Source organism: Nothoprocta perdicaria, unplaced genomic scaffold (genome assembly GCF_003342845.1).
Source record: "Nothoprocta perdicaria isolate Ctin4 unplaced genomic scaffold, notPer1 scaffold_348, whole genome shotgun sequence".
NCBI classification, from domain to species: domain Eukaryota; kingdom Metazoa; phylum Chordata; class Aves; order Tinamiformes; family Tinamidae; genus Nothoprocta; species Nothoprocta perdicaria.
This window is the reverse complement of record NW_020455586.1, coordinates 513,122-535,683: the sequence shown is the minus strand read 5'-3', so window position 1 is coordinate 535,683 and position 22,562 is coordinate 513,122. Positions and strand designations below refer to the sequence as shown.

At 34.4% G+C, this 22,562-nt stretch overlaps 1 protein-coding gene across 1 annotated transcript in view; it reads right to left on the bottom strand.

Annotated features, from left to right (window-relative positions):
• The window catches only part of LOC112951368 (fibroblast growth factor 14-like), a 36,579-nt gene that overhangs the window by 13,707 nt on the left and 310 nt on the right, over window positions 1–22,562 (bottom strand). The window lies entirely within an intron of this gene.

Sequence of the window (22,562 nt, the reverse complement as noted above, 5' to 3'; positions counted from 1 at the left end):
CTGCACTCACAGATTTCTTGTGAAGCTGTGAAGCAAAACATCAGAACATGTACCTAAAACACAGACACGTCACACCCACTCTAGACCTATCACTCATTTTGTTCTTAGGGCATTGGTCTGGGATGTAGGCCATTTTTTTCTGCTTTTCTGGCTTTCTGAGTACACCTGACAACATAGCTATTTAGATTTTTGTACTAGAACTGCTGTCTCCCCTGATGATGCCGTTCTACTTTGTGTGATAATTCAGCATCCAGTATGGCAGGGATATCCACAAGTCCATAGCTTAAATCAGTCTCTAGTCCTTCATTGATTTCTACACAGAAAAGCATTAATGATAAAATCACAACTCCAACTACTTACTATTCATAACATTTGTCAGGACTAGTCAGTATTTTGGAATTTCTTACCACTAAGTAAGGCAGCTCCAGATGAGATCAAATCATATGTAAAATGCATTTCCCTTTTATTAGATTCTTTATTTAAAGTATTTCCAATGCCTTCTAAAACTCCTTTCACAGTTTTCAAAAGCTTACTGCTTCTCATGCTATACTTCCAGCAGTACTTCAAGAGGTATGGTCAGTACAAAGAATCATACTGTACTCTTTTGACTGCCTCTGAGGCAAACCCACAAGTGTTGCATCCTGATTCCAGAAAAGAAAATGTAGGTCAGGATCCTCTATCTTATGTGGTTACATCACTACAAAAGGAAGCTTCCTAAAACTGGTGTGTAGTCAAAGGGAAATTCAAATACAGAACTTAGGTACTTCACTTAAAGGTGACAAAATGTCTACTGAGCATCTAAAGTCAAAATGCTCCTGCATTTTGATGGCTGATCTCTTAAACTGTTCTTACAATGCAGCTCTTGCATTCAAAAAWCCCTTAACTTCATCATTATGACTTTTCTCAAAGGTTGGCCTGTCATTGTTTCARATTTTTAGATTTTAGATGCTATATTTACCTTCTTATATGGGTTAACAGGAAATAAGACAATGTGGACACATACACATTAGTGCTACTAACACTAATACAAATATTTTCTGTATCTCATAACACAYCTCGGAAAAATAAAGTCCTAATTTTCTTTTCACAAGCTCACCTAGAATTTGGGAAATACCTAAAAATAATTAAAAAGTATTTCATAATATCACGGCAATGCTCAATTTCCATGGCAATGGAAAGAGGATAGCATGAAAATTTGCAATGTAAAATACTAGTTCTGAACCACATTTATTTTATTTTGCTACATACAGGAAGCTTCTTGAATAATGAGGAGTGGCAGGGGTCCTTAGCTTTTTATTAACTTCATTTACTCCTTGACAGAATACATAAAAGCAAACAAGTTGTAGTAGTATATTCCCTCTGTTTTATATACACAACAATTTCACTCTGAAATGTGCTCTACAAGAACATGGTGCATTATATTTACTATTATTTTTTGATAATGTCTATTGCACAAAATATCGAAAGTAACTATCTGCATTACTTTCAAGAAATTTTGTATTTATTTCTACTGACGAGCATTAACAGTGTAGGCAAACAACTAAATTGCACTGTCAATGAACTGGCATAAAGAAAAATTTTATCTGATTTTGAAGTCACAACTAGAAATTGCAATACACGTCACCTAGTCATTACAGAGCAAACAGACTCAAGTTTTTTTTTTTTTTTTTTTTTTTTTGCTAGCTGACCATTATAAAAGGCTTTTCTAGTTTCATAGATTCAGCTGAGATTAGTGCAGACTTAAATGCATAAATCAACTTGTGTCTCCTTTTTAAATAGAACAGTAATTTTGATTATTTGTCCACTATTGTCAGAGCCCAAATATAAACTGTTGACGGAAAAAGTATTAAGCTGTGAAAAATCAACAAATAAACCTGTTGGACACKTTAAAAACATCACTAAAAATGAGCTGTAAAAGTACCAAGAAAAATGATGAAAAGTTTAATTTAGCTTTAAACAATATATGAAAATCCACATGACTTAGTTGGTTTCTTTATACCTGACAGAAAGCATTTACTATGAAAAATATGGATCAGTAAAATGACTTGAAAAATGTAAAGAAAGAAAAGTCAGTTTTTCCTTAGCTGATCATGTATATATTTTTCCATATTATTATTAAGTTGTTATATTTTCACATAAATCCTCACTATGAAACCACATCATTCACCAATATTGTCCAAACAAATTTATTTAGAAGACATAACAGTTAAACTGAACTGTTAAAATGAAAACTGCTAAATGCAAATTGCATTTCAATTCTCTTCATGTACCAGTAATGTTTCTGAAGACTATAAATAGTACTCAAAAGATATGTGGTCATGATGAATGAAGAAGATTATCATTTATGAATGGGAAATAAATGTCTTTCCAAATTTGCTATTGGTTAAGAACTAATTTTATTGTTTCTATATAAAGCAGGATTACATAGGACCTGTCAAAAACTAACAGTGTAAAGCACAGTCTATGAATAAAATGCCTTATTTATTTTGAAAAAATATTTATTTGTGCAGAAAGCATGAAGGCAGTGGCATTAATTCACATGGAACCTGYTAAGAAATATTGTTATAACATCAAACATACAGTATCATTTATAATTATTTGACATTTTACAACATTCCTTTGCTCTTTCACAAAAGGTTTTGCTATTTTTCAGTTTAATCTCTGAAATCTCTAAAAGCAAAGGAAAGCAAAGCAAGACAGTAACTCCCCAAAGAGGTATAATCAAAGATCTACTTTTTTTTTTTTTCATGTGAAACCCCAATAAATGTCACGAGTTATAGAAAATTGATTAAAAATTCCCTATATTTTTTTCTAATACACTAGAGCATATACTAGCATATACTCTATGCTCGTGTACTTGTGTATTTTTAAGAATTCCAAAAAMCAGAGGGACAGAGAGGAATACACTTCTATTTTGTCTCGTTTTTTGATACCAAGCTTTTCCTGACATATTCCTGTAAAAAARGGACAAAAATCATGCACAGCATACAAAATGCAAGTCCTTATACAAACTGCAAGATCTCCTAATTTAGGGTACTAAACACAATTGGGAGYCCTAAGAGAAGCAGCTTTGAAAACTCATCTTCAGCCAGTGAGACAAGAAAATATTCCCCCGTACTTTTCTATGGGGGGAATTCAGAATTAACATTACAAAACAGTGGGCAAGAAAATAGAAAATATCTGGTACTTTGGAAGCTGCAATAACATAATTTCTTGTGTAAGTTTAATTTTAAGAGGAAATATTGGAAATTCTTAAATAACTGATTTCACTATCATCATCAAGAAACATACTCTGAACAAAAACAAACGAAAACTTTCTTTAGACTGATGCTTCACCTTGAAGAAAGAAGGCAAAGTCTTTGTGCCAATACTAACATATCTGGCAGGTTGATTTCCTGGAAAATGGTAAGTCAGTGACAAAGTTTGGGATTACTTTTATTGGAACTTAACTTCTTACGTTATCAGTTTTGCAGAATAGTGTCTCTTTACTGAAAGTACTTCTTGGTTACTTTCTGAGTTTAATTGGGACCATGACTTCAAGGGGTTATTTTGTCTCACCGTCTATCCTTGCTAGCAGCAACTAGGAATATGCAGAAATCAAACTCTTACAAAGTTAAATGATTCTAAGATTCAGGATTTAAGTAAGTTAGTGGATTTTTAGACTGGTGGCAAAGGACAGAGCATGGGAAACTGCTGCAGATTGTCACTTCCTTTCCCAGGCACCTCAGCAGAAGTATTACCACCTTGTTTTMCTGGGGTAACTCTTGTTTCAAAACTTGAGCAAGAGAATCGATATAGGGGCAAATTCCTTTGATGCCACCTAAAGTTAGTAAAGAAAAATTAAGCACTGTCCCACCTAGATTTCTCTGGCTTTCTGGGAGAGATTATTCACATTATCAAGTCATTCATTGGCACCATCAACTACAGATGGTAGCTATTGTTCATCTTCACAAGCATTTTATAAAATCTTACAAGATCACAAAGATAACGGTCCACTATATACTCAAGAAGCTCTAAATTAATTAATATTTTGATGCAGATCTGCCCTCAAAAAATCAAAGGGCTACAAATCTCTAAAGCTGAATTTTATTAGAACACAAACTAGAACAAATAGTTCTAGTAGGTAATACGAAAGTGAAATAGAAAAGGAATAAAAGATCTAAAATAAATATTCCATCCTATCAACTGAGTTTTTGCAATGACCTCATGACTTTTTTTTCCATCCTACTCTGTTTCTAGACATGTCCCCTGTGAGTCTTAAGTAATCTTAAGAAATAATTCTTCTTTAGCAGCACAGAGAACTGTCTCTAAATCTACCTCCTGTACTTYTTTAAGAATCTCCCAAATATCTGCCCTGTTTCTCACATCCTTTCTCTCCCTACTTGCAGCACTCTGCTCTCCACCATCTTCTCCCAACTATGTCATCTCTAACTATGCAGAGCATTCAGTAATGCTCTGTAACATATATGAAGATAGTCATCCTGCCTGTTCCCAAATCGCTTCTTAAGCCTATTAAAACATGAAAAACCTGTCTTGTAAACTTAAACAAATATGCCTTCAATCACATATATCCTCCATCTGAAATTTATGGAAACACTCAGATTCTCTGTGTGCTGATCATGTTATCATAAAAGATACAAATGCCACCTTTTAGCTATCAGGAAATAAAATGAAGTTTCTAGTTGTATACCGAGAACTGTACCAGCACATGCCAAAGTCCAGAAACTTCATCAGTGTTCATATGGACTTTGCAGAGTAGTGACTCAGCATCAAAACCTATGGCAGTTCTGAATGGCAGTTATTTTCTCCTGAGAAGATACAGAATACAAAACTGGCAAAAAAAAACCAACACATATTCTTCATGTCTGCTGAGTCTTACACAACGATGGTTCCTCCTCTCACTGTTTACTTACCCCAAGTCATTTACACCATAATCATTCCCCATTAGGTGTAGTATTATCTCTCAAAAAAMTGTAGGTGCCCAAGTACCCATGTGAAAAAACTAAATTAGGCAGATTCCACACCTGTAGTGTCTTCCAAAGAAATAATGAGTGAGATTCTTCTGACCAGATGTTCTGACCAGGTGCAGTTCATTTACACCTGAACTAGAAATCCTTAAATAGGCAGTTCTAGGTATAATCTCACTCATTTTAAGGGAAATGTCAAAAATGCACTAAATGAATCATACAAAGAAGAACCTATAAACAAGTACAAATATCAGACGTGTAAGGMACATTCATGCATTACATCTAACAAGGTTTGGTCAGTCCTGTTGGAGCTTCCTCTGGAGACACTGAAGTTCCCAAGTTTGGGCTAACCTTTCCAGTTTAGGAATCAGCTTCAGCCTCTATCAGACTGTTCTGTTTGGACTAGACTTGTGGTCTGCATCAAGAAACCATTCTTACCTTCCTATGCTATTCTAAGAGAACTACCTATCTTATAAAGATGCAGCTATGTGGGCACGACTGATTTTAAACTGGTTTGGTTAGTATCTTCTACAGTCAGTTCTTGACTTGTCTCTTACTGGCTTTTCCATTTCACCCTTTTTACTTCAAAGTGCGTCTGGAACAATTTTTACAGAGCATACACATTCAATTCGCATATTTTAAAAAGAAATCAAGAACAACTTAATCAACACACTCCCAATCAGTTAATTTCTACAGCAGCAACATCTTGTTGACCTCAACAGAAACTGCCAGAGCATCTTGTTGTGCCAACACAGACTTGAATTCTCCTGTCCAAGTCCCAGTTCCCTCAGAAGAGTGAACAGAGGAACAGAGATGCTTCTAAAGAACAAATTACTTTTTTTTTTTTCCTGAATATTAACATTAAATCCATTTTAAATATCTTTTAGGAACTTCAGAGCGTTTCTTCCAGGGGCTCAGCATGAAGCAYGCAGCTCCCAACCACACGTGTGGTGCTGAGCTCTGAGGATGCTGGTGCCTGGGCTCTCATGAGCACAGTAACACACTGGCACACTAACTTCAAAACCCTTTGCTCACTCAACACAGTATGAAAAAAAACCCACTGCTTGCTCAGTTTTCATTTCCTAATGTTCACACACTCTGGCTTGGGCTGAGACACCCACAGAGGGTTACTCCACTACGTCTTAAACACAGACATTGCTGGTGATTGTAGATGACACATTACACAGTTTGATATTATACTGCATCTCTGGTACAATATTGACACGCCCCTTATAAACAATATAATGCCACAAAATACAGAGCACTAATTTTCTGGTATAATGCAAATTAAAACTTCTGTAATAGAGAAGTGCAGCCAGAGGAAAAGAAAGAGAAAAAGCTATTACTAATTCAGGAAACTGCCCAAAAAGAATCTGTTCCCATTGCAATACAGTTCACAGTGCATCTGAAGGTTTGGATTTTTTTTCTTTTTCAGGGGCCTCTGATGTAGCTCTCCGTTTCTGTATTAAATACAGCAGAAATCTCTCTCATTCATCTTGTTCAGATTGGACATACAAGCCAAAAACTCCTTTTCTACATGAGGGGGTATATATGSACCTTGATTATATTTTTCTTCATTAAAATCCACATCAGGCAGGCTACATCTGCTTTTCTTCTTCTTTTTTTTTAAGATACTATTTCAGCTGTATGCAAACTGTGCATTTAATGRTGGAGGAAGAAAATAGAAAGAGAAGTTAAAAGTTCTGGCATCCCTGACTGACTGACTGTTCCTGCTCCCACTAGTATGACAGCAGCAGCTGATGGCCTGTGCGGCAAACAGCCTCCCTTCTTTCTCCAGCCACTGCCTGCATTTGTGGTGCAGCTGCTGAGTGACACGAGAGTCTTAGAGCAGGCATTCCTAGTGCACAGTTTGTGGACAAGCCAGAAATCTGAAGCTTGATACTCAGAGCATCACTTCAATTTCTAGGGAATACAATGATACAGCAAAGGAAGTGCAAAACAWTGGAAAAGAGCTGAGCCAAGACTTTGGTTTCAAGAGAAAGCCTGAACATACTGGGCCACTCTCTACCGAAGGTGGCTACCCACCCTTCGCCACTGCATTACCAAAGCATGACAGGGTATGTATTGGCTTTTGGAAGGTGGTATTGCAACAACAAAGCAGAGTCCCGTTAACAGCTCATCCTACAGATAGAACCGACACAAGTGGCTTGGGRTCTCTGATTGCACTGAATTGCTCTCAAAAAGGTGATAAAATCTACCAGGAACCTAGTGCCCAAGGATGAACCCATCAACAAATCTTTCCTAAAGACCAAAAAGCTCTAGCTCATCTGTCTAGAAGCACTGCAGACACATCATGATTTCACTTTACTAATATACCCTATAACATATAGTTAAAAAATATTCCCCTCCCTCTGATGATACACAACCCTAAAGGGCTGCTTTGTTTTTTAAAAAGAAGCAATAATTTTATGAGCATAAAGGTTGCTCGAATAAGCCACTAAATAAATTACCTAGTTTCTCTAAAGGATCTCTTACTCATGATGGTAGGATTGCATCACTGTTACAAAAGCCATAGAAAATTGCAAATGTAACACAAACGTGTTCACCTTCTGCCCCTTCCAGCATAGACAAAGCCTACTTATATGACTCTGCAGTAGGTACATAAAAGCACAAAGTGATGCAAACATATAAACCTCTATAAAACTAACCTGCAGTTCAGCTGCTAAAATCAAATCTTAGAGGTAATGAAACTATATCTAATTTGTTTAAACATCCTCTTCACCCCTTTTGCAAAACTATGGATAATATTCATCCTTGCTTCCTTATTATGATGACTGGAATATTCCAACCAACACAGCTGTTGATGTTAAACCTAGTCTGTTTGTACCTCAACATTTAACTTTAGCATGTTTGCTTAGCTTTGATAACACAACTCCTCTAAGAATGTATGCTAAAAAAAAATCATCTATCAATATCTCTTTGGATGCTGAACATGACTCATTTTAGTACCCATTTAATAAAGCTTTCACTGAAAGAATGATCTTAATTACTTTTAAAATCAAGCTTAAATTACTTTTTAAATCAAGCTAATTTTTTTCACAAGATAAATATAGTATGATCACTGATATTTTGTTTATAAACAGCTTCAGTTCAAATTAAACCTTCCAGAATTTATTTGAAATAGGCCAGAGAAATTTAATGACCCCATATATATATTCCTTATAGTCACAGTGAATGCTAACTTAAAGGGAGACACATTTTCAATTCAATTTCAAGGTCTTTACCTTGAAAGTAACAAGTATTTTCAGAGATGCKTTTATGCATTGGGAAGTCAGAATAACCTTTGCTTTTTATCGCTGCAGCATATCTATCCTTATTTTATTATGAAGTAAATGACTTTATATCTGCAACATTATGAGGAAGGACATACTGTTACAACTATCTTCTCAAAGTGTGCAAAATTAGTACTAAGGTCAGTTACCCTGGTTTCACAATTATAAGAATGCAAACATTCCCACAGATGTTACTTTTCACCTTCAAATACCCAAAGAATAGAGAATATCCCTTCCTCCCTTCCCTTTAAAAGAAGGGAAACTTAGAGAAAATACTTACTGGACTGTACAGGTTTTCATGCCACTTACTGCATACTGTGAAGCTTGCACAGATTCCCTGCTTTGAATTACTCTAAAAATTTATGCCATGCTATCAATTTATATAATTTTTATCCCCTCCCTAGCAATAGAGAATCTGTATCTTCTCAGGACRGTCAATAGTGCCACATACTATGTTTTTTATATAGACAAGTGTGTTTGGAAAGAAGGAACCAGAGAAGAAAAAAGTTTGGAAGGGTTAAAACATTCTKCAAAATTATGCCAACCCATTACAGATGTCTAGGGAATTTAGGGAAGTACCATATTCCCCATCACATATAAAATTGCACATAGCTCACCATATATTGCTTAAGGCAAACTAAAAAATAAATAAAATGAGCAGCCTTGACCTTATCAAGCATATATGAAYGATTTTTACCAGTTGATTCCTCACTCAAATTTTAGAAGTAGCATAGAATGTGGTCAGGTATAGATGTAGAAGACAAGGTCACAATTCCTCAGTGTTGGCTACATTGAAGTTTCCATTAATAAAACCTCCAAATGTTAGCAAAGCCAGCGGGGTGTCATCACAGTTAATGCTCAGATATGCACCTTTTCCACAGTGTAAAATGTATTTTTTTCCTTATCAAAACTCTATTCATGAACATATTCCTGCCAGTGCTGCTTCTAATGTCCTATCATTATTTTTTTACAGCCCTTCCTTGTTAGTTCCAGTGATAAACTCAGAATGAGAAGCAACTTAAGCAGCTTCACATGCCAAATTAAAATCTCTTTCAGTCTTTAAAGATATACAAATCTTTCGTATGTACAGAATTTGGGGAAATAGAACSAAAGTCTCTGATTCTATTTAGCAAAATCTGTTCAAAAACTGGCTGCAGCCATCAATGAGTTTCGAACTTACAACTGCAGAACCAATTGACCACATTTTATTTCCCCCCTATGAAACTAAAACTGATTCCAATGACCTCTCTATTTTAACAGCTGAAAGAATAAACCCAATGAGACGATTCTTCTCTAAGAAGAATAAACCCAATGAAATGTGCATGGGTATAGTCTTAAAGCTCAGAGTTATGCTGCTGTATTATCAGCACCTCTATTTTATTTACCATTGAAAGTCTCTCCATTCATAGCAAAGCTTGATTTTGCTACCAGCTGTTTTCTACTGACAGAAACTACCTCTTTGCTGCTAGGTAGCATGTCCCAAACAAGCTTTAACTACCTTTGGTGGCATTTTAATATAGGAAATTGCTGGATTATAGCAGATCCAGCCATTACAGGCTGAATCCAGGCATCACAGCGCTAGACAACTAAAAGCTAAATGCTAAATACATCTGGTTAGATTACTTTTCTTTAATATGTCTTGTATAACTATTGTTGTTTTCTAGATGGCACAAAGCATGCGTGGCTAGCTACTTTTTCCGATAATGAGGTAAATAACCAATGTGGCTATACAGTAGAGCCCAGACATCATGTGCATGTCAAATCAAGTTTTAACTGGAAATACTGTTCTGACAAAATGGAAAATACATCTGACTTTGCAGTGAAAAACCCCACAAACGTAAATGTCAATTTGTTTTGGCAGCTGACAGAAAAGCTATTTGCTGAACAGTTTTATTTAATATGTTGATATTAGTAGCATTCTTCTGCTTGGAAGTAAGAATGCTACTAATATCAACATATTAAATAAAACTGTTCAGCAAATAGCTTCTCTGGGTTCCAAATAGAAGCTTTAGGCAAGTTCCAGTGTGCTCTGCATCCTTGCCCAGTTCTCACCTAAACATGTAAAGCAACTGCAATATTTAATCCATATATGTGTTGAACACCATGGTTGCATCCTGCAGCTAGCAAGGCCAAAATAAGTTCTTTTCTCCTTTCTGCTKTTTATTTGATTTAATTTGCAGACCAATAGTTATTTAAGCAAAAATGTCATGTGGCATGGTTTCTGTTTCATGGCTCCCACTGGACCAGGAGGTGAGATTCAAGGCTATATAATGTCACCATAGTGAGTGAATGATAGCCCAACACATCACTGCTAGCTTTCCTTCGGCCTTATAGATGCAATGACAACACAAATTTCCATGACTCCCAATGGCAAGGTTGAACAACTGCATATTTGGAAATCTGTTTCCTTGCAAAARCATCTCTGTCAAAGTTTACAGGCAAGCGAACTAAAGTTAGTGGCATGGGGCTTTCAAAGTTAAAGAAACTGATATATATGCTTCTACTGTAGTAATGCAAATAGCAAAGTTTCTATCTTGCTCTCAATGCAGAGGCTGAATTACCCCAAAATAGGAATATCTATTCAATCATCTCCTTGTCCCCTCATAACTGAAACTTATATATAAGTCAATAGCCAAACAGCCATGCTCACTGATCCACTGCCTGTTTAAAAAACACTGATCCAGTGCCTCCCTATSAGGAAAGAACAAACGTAATCAGCTCGACACTCCAAAGAGGGAAAAGTCCAATTACATTTAGCAATCCAGTAACCAAATCCCAATTCATAACCAACAGGAAAATGTTCCAGAAAGCCTCAGAACTCAACAAGGGGTATAAGGCCAAAAAAAAAAAAAAAAAAAAAAGTATGTTCAGTATTTGTCCCCCTAAAGACACTTTTGTGTTTCCATGGCAGTAGGCAGTACAGTATAAATCTGCAAATCTGAGTAATTTTCATGTTACATAAAAACAAACAAACAAACAAAAAACTCACTGGGATAAAAATTCAGCTCCATAACCAAATGGAGGGACTCAGGATTCACTGAACTGTCAACATATTAGAGCCACTGCGCGAGACTTTGATGATACTACAGCAGAAGTGAGGAAACATTTCTTCACCTCCCACACAGCTATGACATACACCTAAAAAAGGACTCTGTATSTCACAATCTATTGGACTCAGCATGAGACGTGCAACATGAGTGCTCTGGTGTCACACCTGAACTGCTTTAGGGAATAAACAACTTACACTCTCTTTTTTAAAAATGTTTAATACCACAAACTTATCCAGATATTAGTTGGAACTGTTACATATATAARTGATATGTAAACAACAACTGCCTGCAGCTTATATAAAGAGAAAATAGAAACAAGCAAATTAGAAATCGCTTAAAGCCTGTTTTTTTGTTGAGTATTGCCTTTAGCGGTCTGTGTCATCCTTAATATGATTAATGGCAACACAAATACCTAAAAAGAAGCAAAATCTTTACGCTGCTTCAGCTACAACGGTGCTAGTTTCCCCACTGCAATTAGGGCCCTGAAGTTAATCACATTGCTTACATGAGAAGCAACCCTAAATTCAAATGTACTACTCCAAACAACCTTTATTATGTCCTCTATAAAAATTAAGGTTACAAGAAAACAAATATATAAAAAATGAAAATTATATTCCCTTTACAAATTTATTTAATCTATAAATACTTACCTTTCTAGTCAAGTTGCTTATATCCACTTAACTTATTCTTTCCTTAACATGTTTGGAATTATTTTTAAGATTAGCGAAAAGCTGTAGTAAATTCCTTTGCAACAACAGAATCAAGTAYGTACTAGCAATACTTTCCACCCTTGACCATTACATTACTGAGTACCTTAAGCACTTGTTAGGTAAGAGYAGAAAACAGGTCTATCTTCCAAAGACAGATAGCTACTTCCTACATTTAAAATGAACGTGAAATAGAAAAACCAAAATACTGCTACTGTGTGAAGCTGATAACAAGCTGCAAAAAAAGTAAGTGTTAATAATCCTTAAGTATAAGTGTAAGTAAAATTTATATTTCTATGATAAGGTTCACTATGCTCCTCACACTTGTGCCACTTGGGCTGCTCCAACTATAGGTTTGTTAGCTGCTGTTACTGGAACACTGCAAGGAAGCAGTGAGCCTTAGGGAGCCTGACCTTGAATTTTTAACTGCTTATCCATGACAAATTTAAGAGTAGGCTCTGCCTGGTGACATCTACTGAGCTGCTTTAATAATTCAACAGAGGTATTTGATTCTGTTATTGCTTCATTTTAGCCATTCAGTTTACAAGCTAAAATCTTGGTACGCAAAGTGATGTCAAACTGATTGTTTGAAACGTGATGCTATTGTGGCCTTGATACGGMCTGATAGGCCTGATTCTGCTAACCTATCATCATAGTGAGATAAAATTGACTGTAATACCRTAGTTTAACTCTCACCAGGTTATTCTGATTTTACCTATATTAGATTTTATTAATCTTTGAACTTGTGTGGAAAACATGAGGTATTTTTGTTCCTCTGYTATTAATAACTTTAGAGACAAAAAGACTAAGAAAGCAATACCTGTTGCAAATACCTATAAATAGAGAATTAGGCAGTATGATTAGGCAGTATGGTTGGCTGTGTGGTTAGACTGTATTTTTTTTTCTTCTGTGAGTTAGTCTCCATAAAATATCTTAACCAGTTTTCAACAAAGATGGCTGCTTGCTAGGAATAGTCAGTTTTCAAAAAATCATAATTCATTTAAATCTGAGTCATCAATTCCTCATTATTTATTTACACGCATACTTTTAAAATCCATTTTATAAAAAGTAACAGTGATGAACAGAATACTTTTTATATGGAGCATTACATATTAATTTACAAAGATTTCCAGAATCATGTGCTAAGATAAAAAGGAAGATTTTTATTACATTAAAAGTTCTCTGTTACCAGAGTAATAATTTGATGACAACGGAATTTGCTGAATAAATTTACATCCACAAAAGGACTAAAACGATACATTTTTTATTTGTACACAAATCGCAATTGTTGGGACACTTGACCTTTAGAGATGGAATTCGAAAAGATTTTCATCTCCTTTTCCTTAAACACTGTCATAAGAAAAAAGTCATTACTGAGACTCTGTGGAAGCTGGCTTCTCATTTGGTTTAAATAAGTCTACAGACATAGGATGCTGAATCTCAGTTCATTCTCCTTTATCAAAAAGCTTAAATGTAACAGGAAACAATGAAGTGGGATTTACCAGTCTAACACCTAGAAGAGTTTAGGTGCAAACTAATCTCTGTACAAATCCATCTACAGAGGTGGAAAAAAAAAAAAAAGAAAAGAAAGAAGCGTTCTCAGAATCCAGGCTGTTAATTTAGGTAAGTCAAAACTGCACTAGTGAAAAAGTCAAGACTATGCTGTATGTTTCTAACCATCTATAAAAAATGGTTGAGGTTAGTATAAAGACAAAAAGAAATAAGTAAAGCTACAGAGATTTAAAAAAAACCTGTTTAGTAGTGAGAAATGCTGATTATGTATATTGTCTACTATTAATAATTTCAAACAAATTCCTTAGGAGGAATGTATATATTTGTTCAAGTCATCCAAATATGTGCAAGGTAAATTCAAGGATATTTATTAGAAGATTATTTATTGCATTTTTTTCTCTTGAATTTTGGATAGGAACATATTTAAGAATATATTTATAGCAAGGAATAAATTTATACGAATATTAGGAATATCTAGGAATATATTTAATATGGTGTTTTACAATTGCTACTAGTTCTTGACACAATCATTACCCAAGATAATTGCTAAGATAACGAAAAGCAATTAGAAGCAGGAAGAACCTGTTATCTCTATATTGCTATGCAAGAAAACAATGAAAAACAAACAAGCAAAAGACAACCATACTTAGATCTTCATGCTATAAACATACATACACATGCCTAAGCATAAAAACTGGTGCTCTTCAAGGCTGATGCCACATATACCTCCAGATACAAGTCTGCCCAGAGCTTCAATAAGACAAGACTTGYAGTAGATGCAACGGGAACCTCGACAAAAATAAAAAAGCTGCAGTAAAACCATCCTGCCATGCAAATCTCTTTCTATATGTAGCTATTGAAATTTTATTTTTGTCTGGCTTAAATAACACAGCAGAAAATGCCATTGGGAGCAAAACATGGCACACTTCATGTGTTTTTGCCCTGATTACATAGTTGAATCTGTTCAGACTACATATCAGGGAAAGTGAGAGAAAAAAATAGAGCAATKAATTTTAAGAGTTCATTTATTTCATAGTCTCTGGCATACAGATTACAGTGGTAAACTGGTCAGTTCATCAGAATTTTGAGTGTCCCAGAGATACAAACCGCTAATTAAGGCAGAGGAACTCACATCTCATTTATACAGATGGAAACGATGAGAGCACCTGTTCAACCTGGGACATTCTGTGCATAACTAAAAGCTCAGTACACAATGCAAGATTTTAGAAAAGAAATGAGCTATCAGCCATTAACTACATAGCTAAGGTTACAAGAAAATCTGGGAGAAAAACTCATCACATTTATGAACATACTCTTTTAGTATAAAATTATTCTTAAACACAAAGAGAARAAATGATTGTGGATTAAAATCCCAAACAAACAAAAATATTAATGTCAAATTTATTTGTATTTTGGTAAACGCGACTGTTTTTTCTAATTATCAATAAATGTTACACATATTGTTCTATCATAAAGACTCTTAACTGAGAGATATCTTTGGTTACAGATTTGCAATGAAAATATATGATGCTTAAATAGACTTCTTTTTGGTGAAGTAGTCACTGCTTCATTCTGGAATAGGCTTCTTAAAGAAGAACCCTTATACAAACATGGCCATTATATATATATATAAAATTTACAAATATGTATGTGTTTATAAACCACAAATAGAATACTTATGATCATAGAGAAGTCAACTGTTGCCTYTCAAAGACAGCTTTCTTTCAGGTTACATCAAATATTAAAAGTAAAAGCAATTTTTTTTAGTTAAAAAAAMCTCATTTTAGGAAACTAAGGAACTGAATCTTTCTATAATGCCCAGGGAGTGCATATTCTCATCAAATGAGACTAAAAATACCTATAGTGTACTGCTACATTAAAGGAGAGCCTGGTAGCAGCTCCTCCATTTAGGTTCCTTAAGAATTTCCATTTTGCAGAAATCTGATGACCTTTTCTTGAGAAATCTAACATATCCRTTCTTTGCAGTGGGATTTCAAAATTCAGTAACAAAAAAGCCCTGGAGCTTTAGAAGTCTCTTTCCACTGGGACACGAAATCTGTTCAAGTTTACCTGTATGACGGGCATGCAAAAAATGTAGACTAATCAAAAAAAAAAAAAATCACTACTTCCTTTCTCTCATTTGTATTTTTCAAAAAAAAAAAAAAAAAAACACTGAAGCAATCATAAATGAATGTTTTCTGGAGTTGTACTTTGCAGTACCAGTGTAGCAGCACCAGCAGCTATGTTTATTGCTTTGGCAACACAATAGAGATTACAAAACAAATGTAGAAAGTTAAATACTTCAGAAGGATTTTTTAAAAACATTTTAAAAAATTTAACTTCTCTAGAGACAAATAAGCTGTGTGTTTGTGTTTCATAATCCTTAATTCAGTATTTTAAAGAAATGCACTTTCATCATCTATCTCTGTCTGTTTATTGTAAACCAAGAGTTCAATTCCTATTCACCTTATWGACATTTTATGGCCCAAAAGGTCTGTACTTGGTCAAAAGAGATTATAAYCAAGACCATGGATTTAATTAAATTGTTTTATTTAATTAAATCCGTAGGATTATCCTTTACCTTTGAGAGAGGCTATACTTTATATTCCCACTTTGGCCAGTTTTCCCTCTTTTGAATTATGAAAACTCACTAAAACAACTGATATCATATTTATTTGCTCAACATCTTATGAAATGGTAATCAATATATCACTTTGAATACTGAAAATCACGAGGGAGTAAGATTTCTATACTCTTTACAAAGCAGTTCTTTTAAATTTTATATCAACCTTTTATTATTTACCTCTTTCAATCTTATATTCATTAGCTTTCTTCTAAAATAATCAAAATTCTTCATCTAATTTGGYTATGTTTTTATTTAATTAGAGAAATATAAATAATGTCATCTGTTTTAGGATATGCTGAAATTGTCTATACATTTATAAGACAGAACCATAAATTATGAATTCTAGGACTGACTCCTGTCTCTGACTTAATCAAATTACTTATTGCTAAATCCTGCTAGTAGGTTCAGCTAGTTCCTTCTCAGCACCAGGAAAGAATACATTCCCTCATTCCCATAGAAAATTATATTGGAAGAAAAAAAAAAACTCATCTCATTAAGTTTTTGTCTGATTTATATAACTGAAATGAAAAACTAAACTCTAATGTACAGAAGTGTTATGGCCTGGAAACGACAATTTAATGACTGGTTGCTGATTTGAGGTTCTGACAGAGATATGTCGAGTTTTGTTAATTTTCCCATCCTTTTCTACTACAGAACACACCACCACCTATTCTTTCTATTTTCAGGCAACTTAGTGTATGACAGAGCATAAGATTTGAATTAGCACTAACTCTTGAGGACAAGGATGTACCAGTGTTAAAAGGTTTCAAGAAAAGCTGGTGGCACTATATGCCAYGTGGATGTATTTACCAATGTACGCATTAACTATTTCGTATTTGTCAAAGTTAAAACAGAGCTTAAACATAACCAAGCAAGATAGGTCACTATTTACTCATTATGAAAAATGGTCATCTAGTCTCACAATTTTGAGTATTACCAGGTTTCAACATTATTCTGTAATAGTGCATAAAGCATAAAGTTTTCTGTAGCATAAAGTTTTCTGTAATAAACTTCTTGAGTGTTACTTCTGTATTTAATATCATTGCTGCTCCTTATAAGCTAATGACTTGAAAAGTCATTATTCAAAATGACAGTTTTAAGTACTAATTTTTAGTTTAATTCAAATTAACACTTAAGTAACATGAGAAGGATGTTGACTAATAGATTATGTATTGCAAAAAGACAGAATTCTGTCTTTAAATGCAGTGTAGAAACCTGACCTTACCTGTAACACCTCTGTCAGTACACTACTATGAATCAGTAATATATACTGAAATTTCCTTAATGTCTTATTAACAAGGTTATTTAGATATACAATAAACTAAATAGCTACATTAGCTGATACATTTACAAAAAAAAATTGCTAGATGCAGATTCAAACTTTAGAGATTCCAGTAAAAAAAAAACACACAAAAAAACATTTATTACAAATGAAGAGTAAAATCTGCAACTACAACTGTGTGATTTCCTTTCCTTCAATTTGATATGAAAAATATCTCAGGTAAATTAGTGCAAAATAATGCATTTCAGGAAGAAAGAATAGAGAAAGAAAAAAAAATTATGGATGAAACGAGAAAGGAATTCAAGCCGAAACAACTACGGAATCTCTAACTAGATCTGAATTTGCAACTACTGCTAAACTTAGAACATTTAGAAAACATATGCTCATTTTTTTTCTTTGAAATTATTGAATTTCTACTTTTAATGTAATATTCTAAGATACACAATGGTTACGATTGAGATTTTGTACTTCCTTTACATTGCAATACAAGAATTCTGAAATAACACTCCTATAGCTCTAATGGTATGTTATATGCCTACATTTCCATCAACCATGATTGAGATATTCCTAAAAATCCACAGTCTCCAGTATTTACATTTTTTTAAGTTTATTTTTTCTCCAATTTACTCTCAAAAACATGTCACTCATGATTTTCAGAGGTACCAAAACTGGTCTAGTCTAAGAGAATTGCAGCCCTTCACCATAAAGGTTGTCTTAGAAAGCACAGATCCTACGTGAGGTACTTTGCCTGGATGAGAAACCTTGACACTTAGTCCTGCAAACCATTCACTTACTTATTCTTTTTAAATATGCTTACAGTATTTTACATTAGAAAAAGCATATTTAYTCATTTCATCTTTCAACCAGATTAGCAGCATTGAAGAAAAAGAAATTGAAATGAATTTTGCTACGCATATTATTGAAGTTATTTTATAGTTCCAAATGGGTTAAGGGTGAACTATGTACACCTGAAAAATATATATTTAAAAATCTGCAAAGTCCATTAAACACCTAGCATAATAAACACTCTTGTATTTARACAATGTGGTAGCTGTAGTCTTCAATGAACTGTTAAGAATAATTCGTAAGATACACAAAGAAGACCCCAGTTACAGGTTTTAGTCCACTGAAAATTCAAAACCAGATGATCCACAAGCAGAACTGCGCACAGTGGTTAAAGTTTCATGAGACATGAAAAATGAGGCATGTGCACATGCATATGTAGATCTCTCTTTCCACTTATATCATTCCACCTGTAGAAGAATTAAAAACTACTTAAGACAGTATGTACCCAGGGCATTATTTTACATCAGTGATTATGGGCCACTCCCATGTCTGCCTCAAACTATTATCCAAGGAATAATGAGGAATTTTCCAAAAATGTATTCTCTGGAGAGTTAAATTACCTTTGTAGAGACAATAAAATCTAATCAAAGCGTTTTTCTGAACACATTCTCTAGGTCTCGCTTTCTCGTTAATATTAATATATACAAAATCAGAAGCCAAGTCATTTCAAAATTTATACACTGTATGTATAAATTTAGAAGTCTAAATGTGAAATGAGCTCACAGAGAAACAGTAAACTTTGCATGTGATTTTTAATACATTTAAATGTTGGGCTTTTTCCAGTAGAATAATCTCAAGAGACCTAATTAACCAAATGTCAATTTTTCAGATTAGCAGAGAATCTAGATTTGTAGATAACAAAAATACAGGCTAAGATAGAACTGCAGTAATGACACATACAGCTTTTCAAACTATAATTTTTAATTGTACAAGGCATTTATTTTCTACTTATTATTGGTTAGAATCAGGAATAAGACTCATTTTTCATGAAGACCTCAGCATCTTGTCAATCATCTAATAACATTTGCGATTATATTAGGAACAACTGGGAAACAATTAGAACTGAATAACCTCCTCCTAGAAACACTGGGTGATTTATAATTGATTGATGACTGGAAGCAATGGAAGGCAGGATTTTGTCTTCATGAATACCTGGAAATTAATGACAATGATTTCTTCATCAAAYGACTGGTAGAATAAGATGAAGAAGAAAAAGTTGAACTATTGTAATACTAAACAACATGAATCAAAGCTGTCTGGTACATGAAAGTGATTTTATCAACTCAATAGCTTATCAGGCAAGTCTCCCACAGAAATCACTTTGATTATTAATGCAATTCATTAATCAAAGCATTAGAAAACGGGTTTAAAAACACCATGGCTTGAAACCATATTTAACTTCATAAAAATATTTCCCTTTACCCTACCTGACCCTCTCTATGTATCTTCAATGTGTTAATGACATACTTTATTAAGGATTATTCCTCAAAATATATAATTATTGAAATATCAGTAGGTTCCTAAAGTAAGGACCATGAACAAAAGATTGCTTTTAATTCTAGAAAAAAATATATTGAGGATGTATATATTTTTGGTATACTATGCCATAATTATTTCATTTGTTCACAAATAAATATTATTTTCCAAAAACAGGTATTAACAGGTATTTTAAGAAAAGATTAAAAACAAATAAAATTTTCAGAAGTTTGCTAACATACTTGTAAACATGCATACATCATGTAGATATAAATATATCACACGTACACATGCACAAGTACACACTGACAAATAAACATATTTTGATTTTTAAAATTAGCATCACTGATTTCTGCTGCCTAACCATTTCAAATATGAGAAGACATTTATTTTTCACATGTAACTTTACAAAGAAAAACACTTTTCTAATCCACGAGTAATATAATGGATTCTACTGTTAAAAATAACTAATATTTTACATACATTCCACCCTTCCATTGAAATATATGAACAAGWTAAGTATTAAAGTTCACTGTATCTCTGTAAGGTCATTTTTCGCAAGGTTCTCATGACACATTGTACATCAGCCATTTAAGGTTTATTTGTAAATACACTTTCCTGACAACAGATGTTTTATAATTACTCCTGTTTTGCTTGATAAAGACTTACTTTACTTACTTTACTTTAAAGGTTTTAACAACAAATTTCAATGATGAGTCACTCTACACATTTTAGATAAATTAGAAAGAGACTGGTATAAATGTTCATTTTGATGCTCATATGAGGAACATTTAAAGCAATCAGCTTAATAAAATGTGCTTTTCACAATGATTAATCATTCTAAATTGTACAGTATAAGATGCTTAGTCGATGACTTCTGCTTGATGTTTTTTTCACAGTTTTCTCCTAAATTGCAAGCTACTTTGAATCCACAGGTATTCAATATATTGCATTATGTATCATGAACGCACACAATAAAAAGCATGATTGCATTTTTTTGGTAGGAATTTTTATGGATGAACAGGAATTGTAATCCTGAGATTTTAACATAAATGAGTGGATAAACACTGGCCAACCTCCTTTTGAAGGATGCATAGAGAAAATAAACTAAGGGTGTTGACACTGCAGACTCCACATGAATAGCCCTTGCTCTGAGGAGTGCCTTTCGAATCATCTGTATCAGTGCTATGAGTTACGGTTAAGATATACTCTAATCCAGTTGTCTTATTTGAAAATGTCACATGGTGCCTTATGAAAAATGAATGAATGAAAAAGGATGAGTTCAGAAGCTTCTTCCTACCTAAGGAAATGTTTGGCATGTCGGTGCTGTGAGGCAGTCATCACCTCCTCAAACCACATACAGAGTCGAATGCAGAGTTTTTCCCGAACAAGACTGCACAGGTGGTCTACAGCAATTGCTCAGTTAGCCAACTTCCTGGGCTTGCTTTCATCAACAAGTACCACACAGACAAATCCACTATTATCAACTAAACACCCCAATGCTCTACTTAAGCACACACACAACATACCTAAAAATATGTGAGAATCTCTATTCWGCCACTAATATGTTGAGTCTCATCTTCCTTTATGCCTGTGTACCATCTAAAAATGGCAAGATTTAGCTCATATTGGAAGTTTCAAGAAATACTTCTTACAGTAATAAATGTAAAAAATAAGATGGCATGGATTTGGGCAATTTATGATATTTCAAATAYAAAGCAGGAAAAAAATGGAGGAGAGATCCACCAAGACAGATCACTAATTATGCTTCTCAAAATTATTTTCTGATCTAAGTTGARGAGGAGATATACATTCCATACTACAACACGCGGTGGCATTCTTTAATGTAACAATGTATTGCTTCTCGTTGAGCACTGATTGATAATATCTACGGTATGAGCTAAGCTTGTCGGTCTTTATGGTGTATCCTCTTCTTTTATAACTACTTGTTTCCTGAGGATAAGTACAAAGTAAAGTTCTCACCCGTTCTGAACCTTCTAAAGTTGAATTAATGAATTCAACTTGAGTTGAATGTCGCAAAAAGACTACAGAAGTCATTGTTACACCATTTAACTCTCTTTATTTCTAGGACAATGATACAAAGTACTGATAAAATGCAATTACATTACTCCTTTAATTTTCGACACCTCAACTGATTACCACAATGAAAAAAAGGACTGCAAAATTTCCACCTATTTCATATCAGAAGCCCTAACCAAATGTCAGCTGGAAAGCAGACACACATTGATATGTATGCAATGCTCACCAATATGTAACATCCCTCCCAAACATGYCGTCTATGATACAGACTTTCCTAACTCTCAAGTGACTACTTGCTGCTGCACAAGTGCTAGGAGGGGAAACCTTACAGTACRGCTAGACTATATGTAAAAAGACAAGCTTAACAAAAAGGGTCAGTAGAGATAGTTGCCTCAGGTTGCTTTGCCAGTCACTCGAAAGCTCTAAGTACTTTGCACGGACGAACAGTCCTCTAAGGAAGAGGTRAAAGGCGCCGACAGGGGCTTAGCATGATCACCACAACTTACTGCATGTAGCAGCAGCAGTTTTCCACACCACAGAAACCACTATTGCCACCAAAGAAAGAAAGAAAGAAAGAAACTCCAAAAACCCAGCTCCCTCGCTCCAAAAGCAGCCCCTCTAACCAGCATGGACCTGTTGTTTGCAAGCACAGCCTTATTCCCTCCTGCCGCCAGAGACCCCCTTGGTGGTGGCGGCAGCACAGAACAGGGAGCCCCGACAGCAGAGCAGGACAAGGAGGGGAACCAACCTCCCGCATCTCATT